The sequence below is a fragment of the Nicotiana tabacum genome, chromosome 21 (genome assembly GCF_000715075.1).
Source record: "Nicotiana tabacum cultivar K326 chromosome 21, ASM71507v2, whole genome shotgun sequence".
In the NCBI taxonomy this organism is placed as follows: Eukaryota; Viridiplantae; Streptophyta; class Magnoliopsida; order Solanales; family Solanaceae; genus Nicotiana; species Nicotiana tabacum.
The window spans coordinates 81104315-81117093 of record NC_134100.1 but is presented as its reverse complement, the minus strand read 5'-3'; positions in this window follow the sequence as shown (position 1 = coordinate 81117093).

Sequence of the window (12779 nt, the reverse complement as noted above, 5' to 3'; positions counted from 1 at the left end):
GAGGTCGGCTTCGACAGGGTCGGGGGGAACGGAAACGGATCTGGTAACAATAATGAGAACGATCCCTTTAAAGCCAAACTCATGTGGTTTATGAGGGAAATAAACAGCCGAATGGATCAAATCTCAGGAGCACCGCCAGTGTTGAAAGGATCGGACTCAAAGAAATATACTTAGTTGCCGTTCAAACCAAGCGTCGCACCAGAGTTAATACCGAAGCGGTTCAAATCTATGGTGCGAGTACCATGGGACCAAAGGCCACCGAACTAGGGACTGCCGACATCTGCGCGAGGAGGTGGCGACATTGCTAAAATATGACCATCTCAGAGAATTCTTAAGCGATAGGCTAAGAATAACTACGACTGCAACCGGGATAACACGAAACCCTCAAAAAGAAGAGAAAATCCTCATCGTCTAACGATCAACAAGATTTTCGGTGGGAACGAGATTAATGGTGTAACCTATTCTACAGAGAAAAAGACAAAAATATCGGTGACCCATAGCAAAAGACTCCGGAAAGTCGCCGAGGATGATATCACTTTCACGGAGGAGGACGCAGATGGACTCCTACTACCGCACAACGATGCCTGGTAATTTCTATTAATGTTTTAGATTTTAAAATAAACGTGTTTTGGTGGACCCAGTGATTCAGCCAATATTATCCAATGGAGAGTGCTGGAATAAGCCAAGCTAACCGAAAGCATCATTCCGGGCACAAAACTCCTCGCCGAGTTCAACTTAGTAAGCGTGACAACCTGAGAAGAGATTCCGCAGCCCACGAATGCCTAAGGGATAACGAAGATGACCCTTTTTAAAGTAGTAGATGGCGATATGGGCTACAATATTATTCTTGGAAGACCATGGCTACACGAGATGAAGGTTGTGCCGTCAACATACTATCAACTTCTGAAATTCCCAACTCCGGAGGGAATTAAACAGATAAAAGGAGATCAACTGGTGACAAGGAAGATGAACACGATCTCAGTTTCTAGTAGCTAAGGGAGGGAGCGTGCGGCATAGCAATTACAGGAACTGACGCCTGCTCCCGAGCCAAACGAAGTGAACAGGGGAGAGGAGCCGTCAGAATCCTATCAGGTACCAAGATACTTCCAAGAACTAGAAGAAACGGATGCAACCAAATCCACAGTGGAAGAACTCGAGCAAGTCGCATTGTTTGAATAATTCTTGGAGAGGAAGTTTTACTTGGGGAAAGAATTAATTATAGAATTTCTTAAATTTAATGTTGACTGTTTTGCGTGGTCGCATGCGTATATGACAAGTATTCCGCCAGAGATGGACGTGCATAAGTTAAGCCTGGATCCTAACATCCTTCAGTAAGATAGAAGAAACACCCTATTGTCGAGGTCAGAAACAAATTTGTCAAAGAAGAGGTAACTCGATTGCTTGATATCGATTCAATCCTGGAGGTAAAGTATCCTAACTGACTAGCTAATGTAGTTGTAGTTCCAAAAAAGAATAATAAGTTTCGTATGTGCGTAGATTATAAGGATCTAAATAAGGCATGCCCAAAAGGCTCGTTCCCATTGACAAACATTGATCAAATAATTAATGCGACGACCGAGCACAAGTTGATGAGTTTCCTCGATGCCTATTCCGGGTACAACCAACTTAAAATGAACCCGGTGGATCAGGAAAAATCTTCGTTCATAATGAACTTTGGCACATATTGCTATAATATGACGCCTTTCGGGCTTAAGAATGCTGGAACCACTTATCAGATGCTTGTGAATAAAATGTTTAAAAAATAAAGAGGGAGAACCATGGAATTTTACATAGATGATATGTTGGTTAAGTCTTTGAACGCATGTGATCATCTTAAATAATTAAAAGAAACCTTTGATATCCTAAGAAAGTACAATATGAAGCTTAATCTCGAATAATGTGCATTCGGAGTCAGCTCCGGTAAGTTCTTAGGGTTCCTGGTGTCACAAAGGGGGATCAAAGTCAACCCCGATAAAATTAAAGCCATCGACGACATCCCCGACCAGTTATTAAACATTAAAGAGGTTCAAAGGTTAACAGGAAGACTAGCCGCTTTGAGCAGATTCATTTCTCGGTCTTCAGAAAAGTGTCATCACTTCTTCTCACTTTTGGAAAAGAAGAACAACTTCGAATAGACTCCGGAATGCCAACAGGCTCTAAAATTTTTGAAAAGATATTTATCGAGCCCCCCATTACTATCGAAACCGGAGGAAGGCGAGCAATTGTTTATTTACTTAGCGGTCTCGGAGGTTGCGGTAAGTGCCGTCTTAGTTAAATATTTTGAAGGTGACGGTACGCAATCTCTTATCTATTTGTTAGTAAAATTTTAACGGGAGCGGAAAATCGTTACCCACATCTGGAAAAATTGGCCTTACGTAGTCGCCGCTCGAAAGCTTAGGCCTTATTTTCAATGTCATCAAATAGCCGAAGTGACAACCTTTCCCCTACGGAACATCCTTCACAAACCTGAACTATCAGGTCGACATGCCAAATGGGCAGTCAAAATGAGTGAATTTGACATAGAGTATAAACCCAGGACTGCGATCAAGTCACAAGTCTTGGCCAACTTTGTGGCCGATTTCAGTCCTGGACTGCTGCTTTTGGCCACCAAAGAAGCGGTGATGGTGTCGGAATCGACATCGGGAGTCCGGACCTTGTTCATGGACGGAGCTTCCAACGTGAAAGGGTCCGGGCTCGGGGTAGTACTAATCACGCCTATGGGAGAAACCCTGAGGTAGGCCATAAGAATTGTTCCCTTGACTAAAAATGAAGCGGAGTATGAGGCTTTGATTGCAGGACTCGAGTTGGCCCAGGGACTGGACGAGGTCATAGAAATCAAATATGATTCCTAACTGGTAGTAAATCATGTCTACGGGATCTTTGACGCCAACGAGAAACGAATGCAACAATATGTAGTGAAAGTCCAAACTCTACTCGCACGGTTCAAGGAATGTTCAATCACCCACATCCCGAGGGAAGAAAATGCGGAAGCAGATGCACTGACCAATCTAGGCTCATCTACGAAAGTGAAGGGATCAAACTCTAGTACGATTGTGCAATTTATGCATTCGGTATTGGATGTGGACGGTTATTATGAAGTAAACGCGACCAAATTGGTCTGGGACTGAAGAAATGAGATCATTGATTATCTCGAGCACGAAAAATTGCCCGAAGATCCCAAGGCATCCCGGGCGCTGCGCACTAAAGCAACTCGTTACTGCTTCAAGGGAGGCCAATTGTATAGAAAGTCTTTCTAAGGCCCGTTGGCCCGATGTTTAGGAGCCTCCGAGGCTAATTACGTCATGAGAGAAGTTCATGAAGGAGTTTGCGGAAACCACTCGGGCGCGACTCGCTAGTGTTGAAGCTGATTAGGCAGGATACTACTGGCCCCAGATAGAACAAGACACTAAGACATTTGTTTAAAAATATGATAAATGTCAACGCCACGCGTCGTTGGTGCATCAACCAGCGGAATTATTGCACTCGCTTTTGTCACCCTGACCATTCATGAAATAGGGGATGGACATAGTCAGCCCGCTACCGCCGGCTCCCGGTAAGGTAAGATTTCTTTTGATTTTAACTGACTACTTTTCTAAGTGGGTTGAAGTAGGTCCTTACCAGAAAATCGACGAGCGCGAAGTGGTCGATTTCATGTGGGAGAACATAATTTGCAGGTTCAGGATACCAAAAGAGATAGCCTGCGACAACATGCCACAATTTATAGGCACGAAAGTCACAAAATTCCTTGAAGACTTGAAAATCAAAAGAATCACATCATCGCCATACCACCCAAGCGCAAGCGGCTAAGCAGAACAACAAACAAAGTGATTATTCAAAATCTCAAAAAGAGACTGGAAGCAGCCAAAGGCAAATGGCCCGAAGAGTTACCAGGATTTCTATGGGCATACCGAACAATGGCCAAGTCAAGCACGGGAGAGACGCATCCCAGTGGAAGTAGGAGAACCTACCATGAGATACTTCCAAGCGGACGAAAAAGCAAACAAAGAAGAGTTATAGATCAGATTGGACCTGCTCGATGAACGCATGGACTTGGCGCGTATAAGGATAGTGGCCCAGAAACAAAGAATGGAAAGATACTACAATCGAAGGGCCAGTCTCTGTTATTTCAACGTAGGAACTTGGTTTTAAGAAAAGTAACTCAAAACACCTGGGAGCTCAATGCAGGAAAGCTGGTTCAAACGTGGGAAGGCCCCTACCGAGTTTCAGTTGTCATCGGGAATTCATCATATGAATTGGAAAATCAAGACGGAGTAAAATTGCCAAGCAACTGGAATGTGACATACCTCAAAAGGTATTATTATTGATGCGCACCACCTATACTGAAAGTATGTGTTGCACTCTCTTTCCATTCATCCAGTTTTTGTCCCAATTGGGTTATTCTGACAAGGTTTTTAACGAGGCAGCAACAGAAAGCATACTACGAAGGAAGCACTATCAGCAGATATATGACCTTTAAACGACAAGGCATAAAAACAACGAGCCACTACGGTATAGTTAGGTAGTCTTTGGCTCGATAGCAAAGTTCCTAACGGGAAGCAAATCTTGCTATCGGACCAAAAGCTATCTGACCGTTCACGAGTGCCCCTTTATTTCAAGCCACTAGGGGTGGTTAGGTAATCTTTTACTCGGTAGCAAAGTTTCTAACGGGAAATGAAGCTTGCTGCTGGACCAAAGATTATTGAACCATTCACTAGTGGAGTCAACAAAGGAACAAGACTTTCAGTGTTCAAATTCGCATATTTTGCATTCGAACACTAGGGGAATAATCTGAGAATACTGCAACATGACCGTCACACAAACCGGGATTATGAAATCCGGGAACAAAGAAGTATCATCGGGATCGGGGATTGCGCGGCCAGTCCCGTAGAAACAAGTTGTACAAACTAGCCTCAAGTAATGACAATTTCTTTTCAACATAACGAATGCTTATATACTTTTGAAAATGGAAGGAATAAAGTAAAGTCCTTTTATTTTTATCTTGTTTCTTGTCCAAACGATGATTTAATTTTATCATTTAAAAGTTAATCAAGTACTTCAAATGCTAGTGCCAGAACGAACATGAGACGTCCTCTTCAATAGCACCGTAAACATAAGAGGGGCCTCTCTTATGAAACCCTCACAGTAAAGGATTGGTTCCGGAAGAAATTATTATTGATGGCCAATTTTGACCCTTCCTTTTTTAACTAATTTATTTATACTTAATAATTTACAATAAATATGTTAAAAGTATTCTCTAGTAATTAAAGCCTATTTTTACAAATTAACTAAGTATTAGTTTTAAAATTAATCACGTAGTATTAATATTATGTAATTAAAAATATATTTACTATTTTAAGTATTGAAATATATATATATATATATATATATATATATATATATATATATATATATATGTCTTTATTTGTTGCAAAAATAATTACTTAATTTTTAGTAAATTAGGTTACTATGTTAGTATTTTGAAATTAGTGCTATAATTCGAAAAAATGAAGTATTTACAAATAATTAATTAAAATAATTAGTAGTATATTTTATAATTAAAATTTTTATCGTATTTTATTCAAAATTGTTAAGTTTATTTAAATTAATTTCAAAAAGGGATCAAAGACAAAAGGCTACAATTGCAATTCTCAATTAAATGCAAAATGACCATCTTTTAAATTATTTTTGACCCAAACGTGCAAGCCAGTCCGAAATATACCCAGTCCAAATACCCCTCTCTTTTCACAGTGGCAATCCTTGCCATCTTCTTTGCACCAATCACTATGTGTCACATCACCCTCCCTCACCACTCACAAAACAAACGCACTCGCATCTGAACCGTTGGTCCATCTGATCAACGTTTCACATTTAATCTCCGATTTTCTCTTAATTTTAAATACCCGTCCCAGAGATCTCATCCCCACCGTCCAAAATCCCATAATCTAACAGACACCAAAAATCCTCCCTAAAAGTCCTAATTGACCAAATTATCAGGGTTGTTGATATAATGATCCAATGACCCAGGTTCTATATCTCAACATTAACCCACGAGACCAACTCTATTCCCCCCAAACCCTAATCATTCACTCAAAGACCTGGTCGTCTCTCTTTCCCTTTCCTCTTCTCTTTTCTCTCATATCCATCAACTATCAATCTCCAAAACCTTGCACAAATTTGTACAAGGTCACTCGAAATCACTCAGGATCATCTCTTATGTTTCTTTATCCGTGAATCCAGCCGGCTATTTCCTATCTCAGCACTTAAAATTCAAAACTCAATTCTGGAACCCTAAGCTCAAAAATCGTTGGCCATATTTCTCCTTCGTTCTTTCAAATCTAACTTACAGATTCGTCTGCTTTGTCCCTAGGTTATGAACCCAGTAGATTTCAGTTTCCATTTTTGTTGATTAAATTTGCAACCCCTAATCTAAAACCCTAGACTCAAAGATGCAACTTCAAATCTCCAGATTTCCTTCTTGTTTTGTTAAATCGGAGCATGCATGAGCATATTTTAGAGCCTCATCATGATTATTCGAAGTTCAGAGGTCAAATGCAATGACCTTTGGACATTGGAGCTTTGACCGATGGGTTTTGCTTTCAACGGTCAACCTTCTTCCCTCAGGTAAATTTGTCCATCATTTTCCCATTTGTCTCTAAGATTTTTCACTCGATTTTGCTATCATTATCAATCTTTCGTCACTTTCCACTCATGATCTTGAATCCGTTGAAACCCTAGAGCCTTAATGGCACTGTAAATAGGGCCTTTAATATTCTCACCTAACATCATCTACACAATCACCTAACACTAAAAAGAATACACCGAGAACACTTAGTAAAAGCAAAAAATCAGTATAGTAGTGTTTGGCACTCCTTCGGCCAACGCTAAGTTCTTACTCGAAATTTTGATTTTTGTTCTGAGGTAATCACCGTTTGAAGTTTCTGAGTTCTTGGATCCTAAACGGCAAAGAAAGCTCTTGTTTGGTCTGCTGCCCTCGAAAAAGGTCAGTATACCTCTAGCTCTTCTCTTTTGATCATCTTCTTAGAATGTTATGAATATGCTCGTTGTCTTCTATTAACTGTAGTCATTTGTGATGATTAATATAAAATGTTATCTCTAAGTTCACGTTAAGTGTTGTTGATCTGTGGTCATTCATCATTCTTTTTTTTTGAATCTCTTTAATTAGTATTGATTAAACTGTTATATAACCTTAATAACTTGCATTTCTGAGCCTAAACAGTCTACATGATTAAGTTTCCTTCATGTGACCTCAATGACTTTCAGATAGCCAACAAGATTTAATGTGCCTTAATGATTTTCATGCTTGTCTAAACTACAGATTTTCTCTCAATAGTTCTATTGTGATCTTTATCTCCATACACTGTTTTCTTGCATTTTATTGCTTTGTAGTCGAGATCACTATTTGATAATCCTAATTAGGACAAAAGTTGAAATTTCATAGTTTACACCCTTTACCATTTAATGAAGTCTGAGAAATGCAAGTGTTTTAAATGTTCTCTTCCTCTATATCTGTGTCTGTTAACTCTGAGTATAGCTCTCTAAGTCTTCTTTATTATGTTCATGTCTATATAGGTCGAAATCTACCACAGAACATTTAGGGTGAGGAAGTATTGAGGGAAAATCAGTCGAGGTCGATCAAGAAATGGCAAAACTCGTGGTCGGGATGCTTATGATTGTAACGACCCGACCGATCATTTTGAGCTCTAGCGTGTCGTTTAGTGATTTGAGGGATTGAGTAGCTTCACTTCAGATATATTGACTGGTACGTATGGCCGAAATTAAATTTCGGGAAGTCCGAAGTTATTTTGGAAGGAAAAATTCTAGTTTCGGAAGCTTTAAGTTAGAAGAATTTACTAAGGTGTGACTTTTGAGTAAACGACCCCAGAATCAGGATTTGAAGGTTACAACAGGTGTTTATGATGATTTTGGTCTTGGAAGTGTGACCGGATGTTGATTTGGAGGTCCGTAGGTCATTTCGACGTCATTTGGCGAAAGTTGGAAATTTGGATGATTTTGAGAAGTTTAACCGGGAGTGGACTTTTTTATATCGGGGTCGGATTCCGATTTTGGAAGTGGGAGTAGGCCCGTAATATTGATTATGACTTGTGTGAAAAAAATGAGGTCAATCGGACTTGATTTGATACGTTTCGGTACAAGATATAGAATTTGGAAATTTGAAAATTTATAAGTTTGATTCGAGGTGCGATTCATGATTTTGATATTGTTTGACGTAATTTAAGGCTTTGACTAAGTTCATATTGTATTTTTGGATGTGTTGGTATATTTTGTTAAGGTTTGAGGGCCTCAGGTGAATTCCGGATGGTCAACGGATCGAGTTTGGACTTGGAAGAAAGGCTGAAGCAGCTTTCTTCTGGTGTAACCGCACCTGCAAGGTTTTGGCCGTAGGTGCGGAGCCGTAGAAGCGGCCAAGAGGGATGCAGATGCGGATTTCATTGGGCAGTGCTGAGACCGCAGATGTGGCAATCTCACCGCAGAAGCAGGACCGCACCTGCGGAGTTGGCAGCGCAGAAGCGTGGGCGCAGATGCGCATGAGGGCCGCAGAAGCGGCCAGCGACCTTGGCTTGGTTTCTCGCAGGTGCGAGATTTGGAGCCTCAGAAGCGGCTATCACAGAAGAGACCTTCTCACCGCAGAAGCGAAATTTGTGCTAGGCAGTGAGGCTTCTTTAAAACGGAGGTTTGGACCATTTTCATCTCATTTCGTTTATGGGAGCCGATTTTGGAGCACCTTTGGAGTACCATCTTCATCAACTATAATGGGATAAGTGATTTATTCACATTGTGAGTTAAATGCATGATTTTTATGTGGATTCAAGCATGAAAATTGGTAGAAAATGTGAGATTTTGAAAGAAACCTAGAAATTTGGTATTTTTTGATTTTTACAACGAAATTGGACATGGAATTGGAATAATCATATATTTGAGTTTGTGGTGTTATGGATAAAGTTTATCTTCGAATATTTTCGGAATCCGGGAACGTTTGCTTGAGGGTTAATTTTTATCGACTTTTTGAGCGGAGTTGGGAGTTGTTTCGAATGATTAATTATGGGTATGCGAATATAGTTTTATAGGTTTGCACAATTGTTTGAATAGTTTTGGATCGACGGGCATCGGTATGCGGTGTTTGAGAGACTTTGGATACAGTTATGGAACTTCGGAGCAAGGTAAGTCTCATGTCTAACTCTGTAAGGGGGAAACTACCCCTAAGTGATGTATTTGTTATGTGTTACTTATTGTGGGGGCTACGTACGCACAAGGTGACGAGAGTCTGTGCGTAGCTAGATTCATATTATGACCGGGTAGACTTAGGCTCACACCATGCTATAGCTATACTACTTGAGTTGTTTCCCTGTCTATTAAATTCCCTTATTTTACATTACGACTTGAGACTAGACTTGAGTATAGTGATAGACTTACTGTTGTAGAGATTTGACGGGCTTCATGATAAGCCGCAGATTATTTGTACTCTCCTTACAAAATTCTCCCGCGTTATGCATTCTCAACGAAAAGTTCTCTAAAAAATATATAACTCAGATGACTATTCGTGAGTGGGATCGAGGACCCGACAAAGCTTCTTATTCTAATGGGATCGGGCCATTCTCCTTGGCAGGTTAGATACATCTATAGTTCGTGCCGTTCGACCCTCGGCAGTGCGCACACTAATGGGATCGGGTCGTACACCACGACAAGATTTATGTACCATACTCTCATGGGAGCGGGCCGTTCACCTCGGCAATAAAATAGATGTATCTATGGTTTGGAAATATTATGATGAATCGGGTCATACGCCTCGGCATTTTTATGAAATACTATTATGAAATCGTGCGTAATAATGGGCAAGAAGCAAGAATATCTGTGAGCTTCCCTGATTGAGCTATGACGATCTATCTGGTAAGGTCCATATTATATATACTCCGACTGAGGAGGTAACTACTAGCTGAGAGCTTGAGATATCTTTGAGGAGAAAGTTGTACCACGTATTTACACCTGTTATTTTTGTTTACTTACTCTGTATCACATCTGTTTACTCCTACTGTATTTGTCTTATTGGACATCTAGTAAGTATCGATGTCGACCCCTCATCACTACTTCTCTGGGGTTAGGCTAGATACTTACTGGGTACGCGTTGATTTACATACTCATGCTACACTTGCTGCACTTTTTGTGCAGGTACTTATATGTCTGATGGTCTTTAAGGCGCAATGGCGCGGCTATTACGGGGACTTTACCGTGAGCTGCTTTCCATGTTACGCTCTGCAGCCTACAGAGTCTCCATCAGAGTTATTTATGTTCTTCCTCTCTAATTTATATTCTAGACAGATGTTGTATTTTATGATATTTTCTAATTGATGCTCATGCATTTGTGACACCGGGTTCTGGGGGTTTTCCTTCAGGGTACTCTTTATGGTGGTTCGTGTAAACATTTTTATTCACCCTATAAATTCTATTTTATACTGTTTAATTAAGGAAAAGTATGATTTCAAATATTAAACTGAGTAGTCGAATTGGTAAATCACCGTTGGCTTTCCTGACGGCTGACGCTGCACTTTTCAATGACTCTCACCAGCTCATCATCCTTCTCCTTTAGTTCATATCGAAGAGCCTGGAAATTGCCGCTCTCACCAAACCGCCTACAAATTTCCCGATGCTTGCCACGGTACTTGCGGTATTTTCGCTGCAACTTCATAAAAATAGCCTTATGCTGCTCCTCTTTTCGGGCACTTTCAATTTCCAAGATCAGGGTCTGAAAAAGAAAGAAAAAGAAAGCAGACAGAGTAAGAACAAAGCCTAAAAGTTGAGCATAACGAACAGAAGTGTCGAAAAACTTACCTTGAGAGCGAGGCCGGCTATGCTCCTCGATAAGGTAGTATCTTTCAGCTCTTGGAGAGTTCGACTATCCACGTCGGAACAAAGGGGACCGAGGGTAGGAACCATGTTCTCAGTATATTTTAATAAATCCCTATCCATTGGGATCGCAATATTCCATGTGGACCCCTACAGTATCACCTCCAGCTGGGTAAATCCCTCATCCATCATCCTCATCTCGTCAGCATCGAGATCAAAACCCATCCCGCAGCCATCCTTGGCAACACCTTTGCCTCTCCCCTAGGTTGGCAAAGAAGCATCGTTAGTCGGCAGCGAAGTCGACGGCCTCTTCCGGCCGTAAATTATCAGAAGTCATAGCGGCCTGCCCTGTGGCTCCTACCGCCTCAAAGGGAAGAGGTATGTCCTCAATGGCCATCGCCGATATCGAAACATCAGATGCCAGTTCGACGTCATCCTCAAGTATTATGTTCGTCGTCTCATGGATGACAAAATCATCCCTTGCTGAATCCACAGCCCGAGTGACCCCATCACCAACGTCCATCGATCTTCTCTTACGGGAGACCAAATTCTCACTCCTCAGCAAAGACTCCCCCTCCTCGTCCACTAGACGGTGCAAAGGGGAATATGGGAGCTCTACTGTAGAAATATCCATAGGCGGAGAAGAAACTGATGCTGAGGCAGTAGTAGATGGGGCCGACGACTGAGCAGACCTGGCCGCGGTTGAGGAAGGAACAGAAGAAGATGATCGAGCAGGTCTAGCCACGGTCACAATAGGAATAGATGCCGAAGAGGAGGCAGCCTTTCTCTTACGAAACGCAGGAGGAGGAGCCCTCGGCCTCCTCGAAGATCCTCGGGCTAAAAAATAAAAAATCAAAGCAAGGTTATCATCAGCACCAAGAGAAAACTACAATAAGTAGGCGACCGTGAAGCGAAAACAACAAAAACATATATAGATAAACTTACCATCCAAGGAAGGAGCAGGCACGAACTTCTTGAAAAATCCTGGCCACTCACGAATTCCCACGATGTAAGGCAGAATCCGGCCAACCCAGTCAGAAATTCCTCAACCAAAGGAGGGGGCGTAGTCTTGGTTGCACAAAGAAGGGATAAAATTTCAGGGCCTATGACTAAAGCAGACAGATCAAATGTTTTAACAAAAGAAGAATAGATACTCACGAGTGTAGTTCCAAGTCTCAGGGAAGTCGTCCGCATTGGCCACCACGTCTTCGATTTTGACAAAGAAGAAGTTGTGTCAGAACTGACGATTTGCCTTGCTGTCCATCTTCACCACCAAGCATTTGCTTCCTTGATGGCGAAAGTTTAACATTGTCCCATATAGAAACTAGGGGCGAAAAGATGCATCAGATGCCAGAGTGTGATCTCGACCCCGGCTAACTCCGCAAATTTAGTAAGCATCCTCATGAGCTTATACATATATGGGGTAAGTTGAGCCAGGCATACGCCATAGTGGCGACAGAATTCGGCCGCCAATGGGAGAAGAGGAAGAGCGTAGCCAACCTGGAAGGAATATGCATAGAACGTGCAATACCCGGGGCGGTGGATTTGTACCATGTCACGCCCTGCTGGGACCAAATCGTGCGGGCGGGAATATGGAATTTTGCCCTAAGCTCTGCTAGATCGGCTTCTTTCATCGCCGACTCAGAAACTTCGGGCTCGTCTTCAGGCGCCTTCGAAAACTCAGGCCTAACTTTCTCGTTGCGAGGAATTATTTTCTCAACTGTAGGAAAGTTGTCATCTTCAATAGAGACAGAGACACCATCAACGTGATGAGACATACGCACCGCCAAAGGGACAGGGTCAGTTCCCATACCAGAACCAGAGGATACATTAGCCATATTTTCGATGCGAGAAAGGATATTCAGGCAAAGAAGGATTAGAAGCAACATGATGCACTA